The sequence below is a fragment of the Mastigoproctus giganteus genome, chromosome 7 (assembly GCF_048544385.1).
Source record: "Mastigoproctus giganteus isolate SK-2022 chromosome 7, ASM4854438v1, whole genome shotgun sequence".
Taxonomy (NCBI): Eukaryota; Metazoa; Arthropoda; class Arachnida; order Uropygi; family Thelyphonidae; genus Mastigoproctus; species Mastigoproctus giganteus.
The window spans coordinates 175187195-175205309 of NC_143581.1; the positions used below are offsets into that span (position 1 = coordinate 175187195).

The following is an 18115-nucleotide window of genomic DNA, read 5'->3' on the forward strand; positions in this document are numbered from 1 at the left end:
TGTAATTTTTTTTTTAATTTCTGACAGATGGAAAACCATAACTACGAGTAAGATACTCAAAAATGATAAAATGAAATTTAAAGAGCAGAGGAGAATGTTCAGAAGTATGGAATAATTTTGGTAAACTGCAGAGCTAAAGATATCACTAAAGATGATATTTTAAGCGCCAAAGCAACTAAGGCTATAAGGCGTCACTATATTTTGTCTGAAATTGCTTGTATTCTTCGGTTAGTATGCGGGACGAAAAATCCGATTTTAAGGGAGAAAAAAACCATGCGACCCTCACATGATACGCACTATTTCAGCCATGTTATGAAAAAGGCTCATAAAAATTCTTCGCGTCATTCAAGGGATTCAAACTCCAGTCGTTTCCAGCCGGTGTGGGAGAATGGTGATTATAATCATGTGCTATCAGCGAAGACGCTGAAGAATAGGAAAATATTTATTGAGTGAAATTTTAGATACCATATAAATTAATGTGGTAAAATAAATCATGGGAAAATTACGATTTTTATTATTTTATAAAATGATAATTAATTATTATTATTATTTAATTGTTAAGTTTCAGGACTTTTTCATTGGACACATGTCTAAGCACAACAGGATCATGATGCAACGCACCGTGGCACCTTATCTATGCGACTGCTTCTCTCTGCTTGGGAGAGAGGAGGACTTCAGAGGTTATTTAGTATATTGTAAAGTTTATTTTTATAAATTTTTTTCTTGTAATAGCTTGATTATTATAACATTATAAAAATATGGAATACATTCCACAGGTCCTTTGCAGCACCTGTGGAATGTATTCCAAGGTCGATCAAATGGATAATCACAGCTGGCGATTCTTTTCTTTGTCACCATTATAAGAAGTGTCTCGATATTAAGTTAAAATTTGGTGCATGGCGAGAACAATTTGAGTCACTGGAAAAACAGATGCATGCCCTCGAGAATAATGGAGCTTCCAGTTACATTATTCTCGAGGGCAAGCACTCGTTTTTTCAGTGACTCAAGGGACTCGAGTCTTTAGTAACCTACTAAAGGACTCAAGACCTTAGTAACCTACCAAGTGATGCACTCCCGATTGCACATCGGGAACTATTCTGGTTCAAAAGGACTTGGTTCTATTAGGAGACACCATTGTCAGGAAACGGGAAATATTTTTTGTAATAAGGATAGGTGGACCAGGCACGTCTGCTGGGAGCAAACTGTAAGATTTTAAGGGGGATAAAGAAAATATTATTATTCATGTGGGGACTAATGATATTAAGCATAAACACTATAACGATTTGTTAGACAAATATAGGACCATGCTCAAGAAATGCAGCGCGTTAGGTCACAATGTCTATGTGTCTGCAATTCTGCCCAGGCACGACAGGAGGGACTATATGCTGAAAGCCTTGTGGATAAACTCATGACTTAAAGTACTCTGCAAGGCTTTTGGGGGAAGGGATTTCTATCAGCTTAGCCCGCACTTGTAGGTAGAAGGAATCTGTTTTGTAGAGACGGGATACATTTAAACAAAGATGGCGAAAGAATTTTTACCAGTATTATTGAGGATACCTTAAAGGTTCAGAGAAACTGCTAGTTTGGGGGGGGGGGGGGGGACAAGAGCAATAAAGATACACGTTCATTTGGTAATATTAGTTAAACTAACACTGGCACATACCTCAAGAGTCCTTGTTTGTTACCGCAACAGAACATACTAGCAAGATGTTCTGAGGGCAGAAACGTTTCAAATGAGCAGGTAGCTAATGCCAGGGAAGCGAGTTTAAATAACTTTAAGGGGCGTGTCAGTGTAGTTAATTGTACAACAACACTAGTGTCGGGGTAGTTAACTATACAAGAACACTAAGTCTTAATTGTTTATACAGTAATGTTAGAAGTGTCGTCAATAAAATGAGTGAATTCGAACTGCTGGTTAGGACAACGCTGACATAACAGGGCTTACGGAAATGTGGTGCCACCCGGAGATAGGGGATGACGAGTATCAGTGCGGTACGTATGATGTATTTAGGGCGGATAGGGAAGTTAGAAGGGATGATGGAATCATGCTTCTTATCAAAAGCAGCCTGAGCCCGACGAAAGCTTTCTCGGATTCGAACGTTTCGCATGTTAGTATAGAATCTGTATGGTGCGAGATTGTTGGAAGCAAAGGTATAAAGAGAGTGGGAGTAATCTACAGGCCAGGTGATTGTGAAGTTTATGATGACAGCCTCTACATGAAATAAAATAAAATTATCAATGTCTTATAATGGGTGATTTTAATTTGCCTCTAACTGATTGGAGCAAATGGGAAGGAAACTCTACATGGGGGGGGCTAAATTTTTAAATCAATTAGATGATTGTTATTTGTATCAACATGTCAGGGAAAGTACTAGGGAAAAGAATATTCTAGACTAGGGGTTCTCAACCAGGGGGGGAATTCCCTCCCAGGCGAGAATTTTAGGGTTGGGGGGGGGGATTAGGACCACAGATTGACAGACTCCAACTGTTGGAATATTGATCTTTCTACAAACTACAATTCTACAGATTGTACATAATCTACAGAACATCACACTTTACTGAATGTCACATATGAAATTAAAAATAAAGATAAATACTATATTTCACTTGTTTATCTTTTTGGAATACACCTTTTTGAGTCAGACAATCTGGGAAAGGAAGGAATGATATCAATCTTGAAAAGGGGGGGAATGACATTCTGACATAGGGCGAAAAGGGTGCATGGGGCAAAAAAGGTTGAGAACCACTGTTCTAGACTTCATCATCACCCATGAACCAGATAACAAAATAGGGCTAACAGTACAGAAATCAGTACTGTTAGCGGTGTTCTGCGGTTGACGATGAAGAGAAAGAGGTAGCAGTAGCTAAAGGCAAAGAAAATGTGTTATAATTTTAGGAAAGGAAATTACGACGGTTTAAGGTGCCACATAGCCTCTATTAACTTGGTAGATATCGCACAGAGAGCGAATACAACTGAATTATGGTATACCTTTAAAACATTAATCACAGAAGCGTTGAATGCTTATATACCATTTAAAAAATACTGCACATGGAAGATTCAAAGTTGGATGAATAAGGAAATTGCCAGATTACATAAGCAGAAAAAAAAGCATCTGATCGTCGAATAACTTCAAACGATATAAAGAACAACTTCATTCACATTAACAAAAAAATTCGCGCAATTCTAAATAAATATTTGGACAAACATCTCTGCAAGTTCTAACCGCACTGTTTAGCTGATGAACAAAAGCCGTTAAACTCGATAAAAGGGAAGAGTTCATTCAAAATGTCGATGATGATCTCACCTTGCTCGACCGTGGTGGACCTTATTCCTTAGGAGAAGGAATTCGGTCCACCAAGTAAAAAGATAAATAAGAAGTACTATGCATAAGTCTTCGATCGTTTGATTAAAATATCATAAAACATCATCAGTTTCAACAAAAAAGGGAGCAGTTTCTGTTGCACCACAATCCGGCTACGCTTCACACCGATTATCAAGTTTTCGCAAAGCGTAGACTATTTGGAGCTAATCCCCCTCCTTTTTTTACCTGATTTATCTCCCTTGGACTACTTCTAGTTTCTCAATATCAAATTCATGCTGTAAAAATGTCGATATGACGTCTTACAGCGTGGATCTGATTTTTTTCCAAGACTATTCCAAATGAGTGCCAAGTGGTAAAACCATTAAACCAGTCATGGAAGACCACGTGATAGGACTCCCTAATGATTGCCCCGTTATTGTGTTTAAAATTTTTACTTCTATATTACAGATGTTCCCGAACATGAAATTTTTATCAATATGTCCAAATTAAAAAAGAATATAAAATCCTAGAAAGAATGTTTTAATTACCCAATAAAACGTGATGAAACAGGGCAAAATATTAAACAGTACAGTTCTGTGTACTGACTGAGCAGAATTTAAACTGAAACAGCCAATTACACTTAAAAATATTCGTATATATTTAGAAGATTTAATATTTATTGCTCATTATCATGCTAAATATGAGCTAGACATCACTTCATGAGGAAAAAAAAACTGTGAGAATAAGATTAACCCAAAGGTTCTCAAACCTTGCACCCCCCAAAATATTTCATAAAAATTCCACGTCGTTTCCAGAATAAGTGCAAATGAACAGGTTTCACATAAAATTTTTGCTATGAATATACATACTTTTATAAATTAATATATACTTCAATACATATATTATCTCAAAGCTGAAATAAAATATGCTTCATGCCTGAATTATGGGATGGTTCCCCCCATATTTCTTTAAAAAAGTACTTCACAAAAACAAGTCTGCCCCCCCCCCTAAAAAAAACTCAGGGGGACAAGCCGCACACTTTAGAAACCTCTGCGCTAACCAAAATCATTTCTTGTACAGAAAATCGTTTCTTGTTCCTTGAAGAGATTGCTTTCCAGGCAGTCATTTCTTTCTCTTATGTGAGATATTTTTCCCCAAGCAGGTATGTTTTCCCTTTTGTGCACAAGAATTTTAGTAGGTGGCTGACCAATTTCTCATAAATAGTAAGGAAGCATTAGTCTCCTTAATATACCTATGCCTTCATATCGCACGCCATTACTCATTTCATATATATTTTTTTCGTCTTCAGGAATTCCGAGGATGCGTGATGACTATCCGAACCTTCATGTCTTGCATCCGCCAGAATCTATTGAATGATATATGAACATTATGCTGTGGTTATGACAGAGCACACGAAGAAAATAAATTACTCAAACTTTCTGACTGCGAGTGAATTTTCTTTCTTTGGAGTTTCAGTATTTAATTTTATATTTTCTGTAACAAATTCAGATTCTGACTATTTGCTACAGAAATAAATCGTACAGCACATCCACCAAAATCCACACACAAAAAGGGGATGTTTAATAATCACAAATCATCTCCTTTGTTTATAATTTTTCAATGATGAATTAATGAAAATACAGTTCACTCTGTCTAGAAACACACACAACAAAAAAATTTCTCTTCTGCAGTTTTAACTTAAATGACGCAATTTACGCACTACTTGTGTCTGACCATTTAAGTTTTTATTATCAGAATGTAGTACACAGTTCATATAGATTGGCCGAAGGAAATCAGGTTATGGAAAACTGTGTTCACCCCCTACCATCCACACGCACATTTTTGAAAATATCTATTTACAATATAACGAAACACCAAGGTAAGAAGTTTTCCGTTTCTGGATGTATACCTAATGTAAAACGATATTACACTACTGATCTGAACGAGTACTTAATTATACAGCATTTTACATAAATAAACAGGATAGGATCAGGTGATTACGGAATGTTAAGGTTTAGCTTATCAGTGTTCAGTGGTGTATAATACGTCGCATTTTAGGCCAAAAGTCTCAAGTTGCGTATGAAGTTAACATGTTTACAAGTTAGTGCAAATGCATCAGATCTGATCGCAGCTAACTACTAAATAGTTATAAAATTTGCATGTAATTTGAATTACATCGCATTTTAGGGCAAAAGCCTCAAGTTGCGTAGCGAGTTAACATGCTTACAAGGTAAGCATGTTAACTCACTATTCGAGGTAGTGCAATACCATGGAAACTCGTTGTGAAGGTATTCACAATATGAGATATATATAATTATGCCAATTTTATAACTATTTAGTAGTCCGCTGCAGATCTGATGCATTTGCACTAACTTGTAAGCATGTTAACTCACTATGCAACTTGAGGGCTTTAGCCCTAAAATGCGACGTAATTCAAATTACTACACACCATCAGGCATCTCTCATATTGTGGAGTTATACTTCGCAACTGCCTTGCCATCATTGCGACACCAGGGTATCCGCCCACCCACCGATGATAGGTCAATAGCTTTGACACGGTGCCGTCAGGGGGAGCCTGATATTCACGGAGTTTCCGAGAATAGGTAACAACCTTCTCTAATGGGGAAGCGTTGCCTATTCGAGGAATTTGAGCTTTTGAGTAGTGTTATTTGAAGGAGTAACTGTCCCTTTCTTCATTCCTCTACCTCTCCTACTATCACCTTCCTACATCTTTTTTTACTTTGCTAAGTCTAATAGGGATAGTATGAGGATAACAGAGATCTTTGTCCCATACCATATTTCAAACGGTACCGTATTGGGGGGCCTGATGGCCACGGTTTTCCGAGAATAGGTAGCAACAATCTTCTCTACTGGGGAAGCGTTGCCTATTCGAGGAATTTATGAGTTGTGTCAGTTGAAGGAGTAACTGTCCCTTTCTCTCTTCGACGGCATTTCGTCCTACATCTTTTTTTGCTTTCCTAAGTCTAATAGAGATAGTATGAGGATAGCAGAAATCTTTATCCCATACCATATTTCAAACGGTGCCGTCCGGTTGGTGGCATCCACTGAGAATAAGTAACAATAGTCTTCACCTATGATGAAGAGTTACTTATTCGAGGTAGTGCAATATCACGGCAACTCGTTGTCAAGGTGTTCACAATATGAGATATATATAATGATATCAATTTTATAACTATTTAGTAGTTAGCTGCGAGCAGATCTGATGCATTTGCACTAACTTGTAAGTAGTGTATAATATTATTTAGATGTCATGTTTTGTGCTTACATAATACGTATTAATAATTTACATAATCTCGTCATACTATATAACAATATTATACCACATAATCGCGCTATATCAGCAGTTGGTAAACTGATACAAAGAGAAATTATGAACTATGTCACAAATATGAATACAATTTATGTTACCAAGTTCATAGTATCACCACCATAGTTGCAATTACCATCAAAGGATTCGGTCCATGGGTCTTTTTCAAATGTGGGGTAGGCTCTTTAGAAGTGTCCTTTTAAAATAAAGAATATGGATATGTAATGTGTCGATTACTTCTCGCTCATTTCGATTAATCATAGACAACAAGCACAATGACTGAAGGCAAAATTAACTAAAGCCACAACCACAGAATCTTATGCGCCATGAAACCACCACCACAACAACAGCAGCAGCAGCAGCAGCAGCATACAGAATCCAAGCGTATTCACTGCGACAGAATGATAGAATGGCAGCAAATACCAGCTGGAATCCACCAAATACTTGATGCAAGGAAATAAATTTGGACAACCAACTTTTGTTTAGAATATATCATGAAAGAATACAAGACCAGTTACATATACAGTTATTATCGAAAGGTTCTGCCCCTTCGATAGTAACTGTAAATGATATTTATTGAGATAATCGTCATAACGATCTCTACAAAGGCGGATGTCATTATCTAATAATGTAAGCATTAGTTTAACAGCTTCACATAAAATAACGTTTCAAGGGAAGAAATAAAGAGTTCAAAATAAGGAATCAATTCGGGACAAAATAAAGAATAAGAATGATCACAGTAGTCTGATTTGCAATTTGATTATCTCATTCAATAACAATTCGGATGAGTGCTTAAAAGTTGCATTTTTATTTGACTAGTATTCATATTAACAATTAGTATTTTATAGAACTATAATTCTAACAGTTACTAACACAGTATCAATACTTCGTGACTCCAGGCGGTTAAATAAAATGCTCATTTGTTTTATCCGTAGTGAAATTGAAGTCATGCAACCTAAACAACTTTTTTCTTTTTTTTTTAAAGCTTCAGGAACTCACACAACACGTAATATTAACACACATCAAAATACATTTCCTCTCACCTGCCGCAATATTCATAACAGTTAATCACATCACAGCTGCAAAAGCCGTTCACAAGAACCACAACTGTGTTCGCAGAAGCAATTTCCCATGACAGTACCATAAGTCTTCTTTCTTCGGGGAAACTTTACTGTATATGTATTGGCTAAAACAGCGTCAATTTTGTAAGTAACAAAGAGCAAACTAATTTTGCTACAAAATACATCAATTTGCGAAGCAAGTAAATATGAGTTGTCTCGGTATTGCACCTTCGCTTTATATAAAGCCCTATTCTCGAAAAAGAAGGATGCTGCTATTTATTTAAAATGAATGCCACTACCAAATGGACAGTTGTATCAGGATGATATACACTACTGGACACCCCTCCATGGATGGAGTAACAGGTCCTATGCAAGCAAAACCTCACAGAACCTGCTACAAATATACACACTGGGTTCGAACAGACAATTGCAAAAGTTGGCATGCAAGATGACGCGTTCAACAGAATTACGTCAACAGTTGAACAGAACACCTCAACAAATGCTAGACGCCAATCAACATGGTGTAAGGGGCACGAATCCTGGACTGTAGAGCAGTGGAAAACAGTCCTATGGACAGACAAGTCGAGGTTCGCACTCTACCAGTCTGATGGCTGTGCCTGGGTGCGTCGAATGCTAGGGGAACAGTTCCTTCCTGATTGTATCCTCCCAACAATGAAGTCTAGTAGGGGCAGTATCATGGTATGGGGCTCCTTTCATGGTTTGGCTTAGGCCTATTAGTCGTTATCGACAAAACCATGAATGCTGTGCAATACCAGGACATCCTGGACAATTATTCACTTCCAACATTGTGGCAATACTTCGGAGAAGGCCCCATACCTGTATCAGCGAGACTACGCGCCATGCCATACTGCTAGGGTCGTAACAGAGTGGTTTGAAGACATGGGTGTGAAAAGGTTGGATTGGCCAGCCCCGAGTGCTGATCTGAACCCTATCGAGCATCTTTGGGATGTATTGGATCGTCGGCTACGTGCACGTCGAGATCACCAAAAGAACAAGGCCGAACTGGTGGCTGCGTTAGGGGCCGAGTGGAGAAACATTTATAAAAAATGTTTGTTGAGAGTATGCCGCGAAGATTGAAAGCCGTCATAAAAGCAAAAGGTTTCAGCACAAAATATTAAATGACACAATAAAAGCTCTTTTTTTTTGTCTACAGGCATATGTCCGGATATTAATGGTAGGGCAGTGTATGATCGCAGGCATGAATTCTCAACCGTGACAGACGTAAGAAAAGAAAATCGCAAAGTTCGTAAATCAACCACAAAAGAAAGGCTACCACACCATTCTCGTCCATACCTTAGTAATCAAGTTGCTTTATATGGCTATGTTTGGGCACTCTTAAAAAGTTAGCTTATCTATCCCTCTTATTTAACCATAATAATGTAACTCCAAAGTTAAAATTGTTGTTGTTGTTATTATTATTATTGTTATGGTAGAGTTTTACGAGCATTAGCGCCTAAGGCCATATTGCTCTGTACATACTGTCTGTAAATTGCTTGTCTTCTGTGGTCGATTTTTTTGCTGGATGACAAACCCGAGTTTCCGGGAATAAAAACCATGCTACCCTAGGCTGAGACCGACTAACTCAGCCACGTTGTGAAAAAGGCCCATAAAAATTCCTTATGTCATCGAGGGGACTCGAACTGAGGTCTTTTCCACCCGGTGTGAAGAGGACGGTGATTTTATTAGGGGCTTCCTAAGTTAATAGCCAATTTGTCATTCCCAGTGGGAACATCTAAATTATAACTACTGTATAACTTTACTGTTTCAACAAAATCCAGCTACTAGTTTTTCTTCTGTTTCTGTATCTTTACATAACGCTTCATATTTCTCATTCAAAGAAGTCCTTGAAACTACATGGCAAGGTTGTTGTTGTTTATTTCTAGCAAAAGAACCAAATACTGTATTACTCACTCATTTTTCATGTATAACTTTACTGCTTCAACCAGATCGATCTACTGATTTTTCTTCTGTTTCCGTACCTTTACAAAAAATTTCATATTTCTCATTTACAGAAGCCCTTGCAATTACGCCTAAAAGTTGTTGTTGATTTCTAGCGAAAGGACTATTTGGCTATAATCAACGATATGGAGACTACACACGGTGAACGTAGCATGGACTTCTGTAAATGGGAAATACATATGTGCATGAATGAAATGATTTTGTTACCGAACTCTCCACCATTTCTTTAATAATCGTAAGTTCCGTTTCCAGTACAAATTCTAACAAAAAATTAATTCCACAATACCCCCGTAAGGTAGTGCCAGCGAGAATCCCATCTTATAACCACTGCACAATATCAGAGGTACTAAATGACGTTAAACATTTAAAACTCAAGTAATACCGTGGCAGCTTGCTGCGGAATATGAGATTGATGTACAGTATTTCGAAGCAAACTTAGTTCTCATTGCTAGGTACACACAAATGAGGCTTTTATTTCATTGCTTTGAAGTGAATGAACTGACTTTTGTTTCAGCGCAATAGCCCAAGTAAATAATGAAGAATAAATGAAAATAAGGGTTTTCATTTATTCTTCATTAGGTGACCTACATTCAATTCAATTTACTCTCTCAATTTTATTTCTGTCTTTGACATTTTTAGCCAGTCAAGGAGGGATGTCGTCTCACTGGAGTTCCGGAGTTTTCACTTCTGAAAATTTTCTTCCAGTTCTTCAGTTCTGGAAACCATAACCTTCAAATAAACAAAGTTTCACTGGGTTTTGGGGTTTTCCTTCTTTGACTGTTATTCTTTTTCTATATGGGAGGACTTTAATTTTATTACTTAAAAAATGTCTCAGCTACATTTCCTGTCTGATCGGTGTCCACAAGAATATTTATCATATTATTATTACTGTATGTAATAATTACTGTTAAAATGTTTTCTTGTCTGATTTGTTATTATTTATTTATTTGACAAAACATATTAAGAAGTATGCATGCGTAATTCAGCTTTCCGCAACTACAGCGCTAAATCCAAAGACAGCGGTGAATATCTGGTGTTCTAAGAAACGTAGCACTATAACAATAACAGATAGAAAAATTGACGTAATTAAATGTTCAGAGAACGGTGATACCTGCAGACTTCATTCGGACCTTGTATATACAAGGCCCGAATGATAATTACAAAAGCCAAAGTAAGAATTCAAGATTAAGTGTTCGGCTCCAATTCAAGCAATAGTAATAGCCAAGCAGCGAGCAAACACATTGCAGATGAAAAACTTCTTACCAGTTGGATTCAGGATAAACTCAACGTGTGCCGTTCAGTTTACCAATAACTCAAGAAAAAGTCAAGGGTCTTTATGAGAATCTTAATCAAGATCGGGGGGAGGGGTCTTCTAATGCTCTAAGTACTTTATTCCCTCAGTGATTTTTTTCGACTTTGTAATTTTCGATTATGTTTTTCCAACCCTGGTAGAATAAAAAGATTAGTCTAGTCTTTAATAAGTTACATTTATGTTAATTTTTTCCTGAGTACAATATAGAGAATATTGAGAATCATTTTACAGAAATAATTTATCTCGCCGCGCGGACAGGAACATAACCCAAATTTCTAACACTTGGACTTATGGAATATTGTACTTCGACTTAAGACGCAATTTTCAGAACCAAATGTGTCGTGCGAGACCAATCTGCATTTACGCTCTTACCTTAATCATATTAACGAAGCATGAAACAGGGACATCAGGAGTGCACTCATCTCACGTGATGAACGGGTAAGGTCCAAGGCCACACCCTTACACAAACTTATTGTTATCTTGGAAATTAATTACTCAACTACTGTGGAGTAACGCCTGGATAAGAAAAATAATTGCTGATTTTTTCTTAATCCTGGGTAAATCTGACACCTCATAAAATTAAGGAATGCTGTGAGAGCTCGTTAGATATTTTTCAACGGCATTGACGTAAACATGCAAAAAAATTAATTGCTTTCATGAAAACACCCCTAAATCACAGCTGATAATCTTAACATTAAATGCAATTCATATCTTTAAAAAAAAAAAACTCCTGACACAAAAAAGTGATTGATACTTGGCGATAAACAAAACTTCGTTACCACACATTTCTCACAATGTATCCTATTCAACTTGTATTTTTTACCATGAAAATCGGTGCTTAATCATATATCTACTGTATAAGTTGACGTGCTGCTCCTTTTTTTTACAGACATTATTCGAATTTCGCATAGTGGTGTACTACAATAAAATCTGCATTAAGAAGTACTGTCTACTTTTTAATTCAATTACTTCTGCTCTATTTTTAAGTTTACAATGTACAGTAAACTGTAAATAAGGCGGTAAGCGTAAACAGTACGTCCTTATGTAGCAGGTCAAGAAATCAAAATCTACAGGAACAGGCTATGACGCTCTTATTGATGCCAACGTACATACATGGGAAGTTTTTTTCGATTATGTCGCGGAGCCATTCCCTGTTGTCTGTTCAGTACTGTACTACAAATTGGTATCTCTGTAAACAATGTCTCAATATGTACATTTGCTATAAGAAACTGATAATTTTAAAAGTAAACCCGAAAATATAACTCATGGCAAATTCCATGATTTGTTTTTGTCTGATAAGGAGGAAATTTACGTAAAAATATATGTAATAAATTATAAATATACTGGTATTAATTCATGTCTTTCTAACTCTAAGCATGTGCCCTTAATCTTACGTAAAAATATATACGTAATAAATTATAAATATACTGGTATTAATACATCTCTTTCTAACTCTAAGCATGTGCCCTTAATCAAGTTTAGTATTTTATACTCGGCGTATAGTTGATCTAAAAATTTTAGACGATTTTTTCTTTTTCGTGCTGCGTAGAACGACTTAAATGCCGGAATATACAGTAAACAGTGCGCAAACACGACACTTTAAATATACCAAACAGGGCCGGATTTTCCATTAGGCACTGTGCCTCTGCGGAGCATCTGAGACATGGCAGCACGTTCTCTTTGAATGTAATGATTATTCGAATGAAAGACAGGTACTGCTGAGTAAAATAAATAATCTCTCAGAAAATAATGTACATTTGCTCATCGAAAATTCTGATGTCTTCACTACATTTCAACAGTTCTCTGCGGCAGTTTTCAAGAAAAGACTTGCGGCTAGAAACTCTACTGTGGTGTCATAATGATCCAGATTAACTCACTTTTGGGAAGAACATATAGGAAGATAGCCATCAACGCAACAGGAAATAACAGGTAGACCCCTTTCTCCTCTAAGTGATGCTGGATGGGATTCCAAGAAGCTTTGTGTATAAACGGGCCTAAATTATTAGGAAGCTAACCTCGAAGAACTATAAATAATTGCTTAACGTACAGTTAAGAATACCCATACTTCTGCGCACCCCAACACGCTTCTCTCTCATGAAATCTTATTTAAAAAGAAAAATAAATAAATAAAATAAGATCTTCTCCCCATAGGATGAATCCTGCAATAATCTGAAATGCCATCAAGCCAATTGAACACAAAAAACTCCAATTTCTGCTCTCTGACTGATGTAATGCTACACAAATTTTCTATACATGTAATGTATAGAAAATTTATAGCTACACGTATAGAAAAACCTTCTTCAAGAACGCTAGTGTTACTGCGAGTGCTTTAATGCATGCTGGGAACTTCCTCTCCTGCCTAAAGCTCAGGAGTACTATGTGAACTATCTACATGGAAATCGCCTTGAGCAACTTCTATAGCCCTACTCTACAAGCTCAGATTCTACCGGGGAAGAAATTAAATGAGACTATATTTCCTGAACAGTTAGACTACTGGACAGTCTTTACAATTGTATAAAACAGAAATACATGTAACTATTGGTAAGTAATAACTAATGTTGCTGTAAAAACGACCGTAAATAATTTTCAAATTCTGTTGCTAGAACTGATCAGAGAGAGAGACTGGTAAATCTCACTGTAATGTAAATAGTGATCAATGTTAACAGTTTATTTCCTTGTTAATGCTAAACTTAATAGGATAACTGATATACATAATGCTCCTGATAACTGCAGGTCTCTTTAAAAATGTTTGTCTTGGCTGTGTGACTTCAATGGGTTTTTGGAGCTCCAGCCTTTTTTTTTTTTTGCGGGCTCTAGGCCTAGGCAGCCTGTGAGCGGGATAGCGGGCACCCACTGGTATTGCACTACCTCCAGTGGGTGCGGGATTTCGTGCACTTTGGCATGTAAAAGGTTTAAAAAAAAAACCAGGCCTGGCTACTCGCGCCTGGGGACAGGCACCAGACAGCAGCTGCACAGGTATTGGCTGCTCCTTTGCAGAGGTCCTACATTCAATACAGATCCACTAGGTGGAGATGGGCTATGCCTAGGGGCCACCCTTGATACCAGGACACACACACACACACACACACACACACACACACACACACACACACACACATGTTTTGTACTGTGTTTCCTCAACTGTATTGTGAACAAAAAAAAAAAAAAATATATATATATATATATGTGCTAGGGTAATTATATATATGAGAATGAAAATGTACATAAAATTGTATATAGATTATTGTTTATGTTTCTTGAAATTGTACATAATATTTGGGTGTGTAAATAAATGAAAAAAAAAAAAATTAGGCACTGTGTCTAGGACATACGACAGTTTTAGGGCCTACGAAGGGAGGGGAAAAAAGGTAAAAAATAGAGAGGAAAAGGTTTCAGACTTAAAAATAATGCAATTATAAAACTTCAACATTATACTTCAAACTAAAAAGAAAAAGAAATAAAATCTACAATATCGTCAATATCTAGATTACTTATAATGTTTCTTAAGATTACAAAAGTTTCTTGCATCGGCTTCTCGTTGTAGCAAAATCTTTAATAACATCCTAGAAGTCCATATGACGAGTAATATCGTTCTCATACATAGAAGTGCCAACGATGATAAGCGATCTTGGCTCATAGATGAGCGTACACAGTTCTTGATCTACTGAAGTTTCGAAAATGACCGCTCTCCTTCAGCATTCGATCCGATTATGGATAGATAAATTCTTAAAGCTATGTGTAAGTTTGGGAAACTAGTAATCAGTTTATCAGATATTTATTTAAAGTATACCCAGTAAAATAAAATAAAATAAAATATTTCCAGAAGCTTTCGGAACTCGTGTCCCTTTCTCAACTGACAGAATTTTTAAATACATTACAAGCAAACTGTGGCACGTTACTCATTCGTCATTGTTGTAGCACGGACGTGTGCTGCCTTGCGCCAGTGATCATCCATCAATAAAACGGTTGTCTCCAGGATTGGATGTATACGCATGCCTTTCTGGCGATTTAATGCCTTAGGGTTGTTCATTATGTTTAGTGACTCTAGCCATAGGCGGTGGCGAAAGTGTCGCGCGTGGTCCACTATCTCAAAGTCGCGCTTGGGGTCAAGATCGTGGTTGGTAGCCCAAAAATGTTCTGCAAGCGCGGACTGGTCAGTTTCGGCAAGCCGGATTGCTCTGTCGTGTTCCGTGAGGCGATCCTGGAGACGTCTCGATGTCTCACCTACGTAGCAACTGTTACAGGCCCTACAGGTGATACGGTACACTACATTGCTGCGTAAGACAGGTGTGACAGGGGTCTTCACACTGGAGACAAGTGAACGTAGGTTCCTACCTGGTAATTGTACACATTTTATGTTGTAACTTCTCAGGATCTTCGAGATACGTCCTGACACTCCTGGATAGTACGGAATGTAGGCGGATGATATGCCGACTTGCTTCGGAGGTCTTGGGTTGGAAGTAAGCTCTTGTGCCTGTAACAAGCATCTGTTTAGTACATGGGATGGATAACCGCATCTGGTTAAGTCCGCCTTCACACGGGAGATCTCGTTACGTCTAATTGTGTCGGTGCTGGAATGGCTCCAGGCCCTGGAGAACAGGGTGCGGGCAGTGCTATTGAGATGGCTTGGAGCGTGGCCGGACCCGTAGTTGGTGAATTGACCGCACCACATGGGTTTGCGGTATACTGAGGTCTCTAGATGTGGGCCTACGCGATGCACTAGCACGTCCAGAAACGGGAGCGAACCGTCCACCTCTGATTCTACGGTAAACTTGATGAAATTGGATAGAGAGTTGAGGTATTCTAGTAGTACCGTTTCAGAACCACGTGGTATTATGGTAAAAATATCGTCGACATATCTACACCACGTTGTAATAGGTGTAGGTGGGTTCTGGTGTATCTGCTTCTCCAGATCTTCCATGGCGATGTTAGCTACTACGGAACTGACAGGGGCACCCATAGCAGTGCCATGTACTTGTTTGTAGAGTGAGTCTTCAAAGGTGAAGATGCTGCTAGAGAGGCATAGGTTGAGGGCGGTACAGATGTCATCAGTGGATAGTGACGTCCTGGATTGGAGGCTTAATCCAGGACGTCACTATCCACTGATGACATCTGTACCGCCCTCAACCTATGCCTCTCTAGCAGCATCTTCACCTTTGAAGACTCACTCTACAAACAAGTACATGGCACTGCTATGGGTGCCCCTGTCAGTTCCGTAGTAGCTAACATCGCCATGGAAGATCTGGAGAAGCAGATACACCAGAACCCACCTACACCTATTACAACGTGGTGTAGATATGTCGACGATATTTTTACCATAATACCACGTGGTTCTGAAACGGTACTACTAGAATACCTCAACTCTCTATCCAATTTCATCAAGTTTACCGTAGAATCAGAGGTGGACGGTTCGCTCCCGTTTCTGGACGTGCTAGTGCATCGCGTAGGCCCACATCTAGAGACCTCAGTATACCGCAAACCCATGTGGTGCGGTCAATTCACCAACTACGGGTCCGGCCACGCTCCAAGCCATCTCAATAGCACTGCCCGCACCCTGTTCTCCAGGGCCTGGAGCCATTCCAGCACCGACACAATTAGACGTAACGAGATCTCCCGTGTGAAGGCGGACTTAACCAGATGCGGTTATCCATCCCATGTACTAAACAGATGCTTGTTACAGGCACAAGAGCTTACTTCCAACCCAAGACCTCCGAAGCAAGTCGGCATATCATCCGCCTACATTCCGTACTATCCAGGAGTGTCAGGACGTATCTCGAAGATCCTGAGAAGTTACAACATAAAATGTGTACAATTACCAGGTAGGAACCTACGTTCACTTGTCTCCAGTGTGAAGACCCCTGTCACACCTGTCTTACGCAGCAATGTAGTGTACCGTATCACCTGTAGGGCCTGTAACAGTTGCTACGTAGGTGAGACATCGAGACGTCTCCAGGATCGCCTCACGGAACACGACAGAGCAATCCGGCTTGCCGAAACTGACCAGTCCGCGCTTGCAGAACATTTTTGGGCTACCAACCACGATCTTGACCCCAAGCGCGACTTTGAGATAGTGGACCACGCGCGACACTTTCGCCACCGCCTATGGCTAGAGTCACTAAACATAATGAACAACCCTAAGGCATTAAATCGCCAGAAAGGCATGCGTATACATCCAATCCTGGAGACAACCGTTTTATTGATGGATGATCACTGGCGCAAGGCAGCACACGTCCGTGCTACAACAATGACGAATGAGTAACGTGCCACAGTTTGCTTGTAATGTATTTAAAAATTCTGTCAGTTGAGAAAGGGACACGAGTTCCGAAAGCTTCTGGAAATATTTTATTTTATTTTATTTTACTGGGTATACTTTAAATAAATATCTGTTAAACTATGGACCCCAGTACTCCAGGCCCATTTGTCACTAATCAGTTTATCTTTTATTCGTGCCTTTATTAATTCTGCCACAGACATTTTGTCCTTGTATAATGCCGAAAACAATAGGAATTCATCAACGAAGTCTACATCTAAGTCGGAGGAGTAGGTGTTGACTAATGCTGTGGTTTTGGATCGAATTTTTTCTTTTGACATAGATTTACCTATAAGAAAACTGAAGGTATCATGCAATGTACTATTTGCAGCACGTTGTTTTTTAATTTCTGTGACTTGTACGTCTACAATACGATAAAAAAACTTGAATTCAAAATGTATCTTTTGCACTTACTTCTGCTGTTACCAATTCCTCTGGTGTTTCATCAAACAGTTTCTTCTTTTTCCACTTTTCGGTCTTCATATTGTCTGTAATCAGAATTTGGAACGAATTCTTTTGCCATTTTTTTTCAAAATCATCAAATTTGTCTTCGTCTCGAACATCAATCAAATAATCCAGGAGAGCATCATATAATTCCACAATTACGCATAACTCAATTCCAGGTTCTTGAATTGCTTTATTCATTCTATCTGTTTTTAGAAGATCTTACTAAATGACAGTCATTAATGCTATTTCTAACCTGTTCAGTTTATTTATCAAAACCTTTTGCTTCATGAACCACTGTCGGTTTTTGTTCTTAGCATTCTGAAATATCAACGAGTGCTGCACGAATTTTATTGTAATTTTTTTTTCCAATGATCT

General features: G+C 38.3%; 1 protein-coding gene across 1 annotated transcript in view; it reads right to left on the reverse strand.

Annotated features, from left to right (window-relative positions):
* Trpm (transient receptor potential cation channel, subfamily M) overlaps positions 1-18115 on the reverse strand; it is a 715965-nt gene that overhangs the window by 567758 nt on the left and 130092 nt on the right. The gene's annotated exons all lie outside the window — the stretch shown is intronic.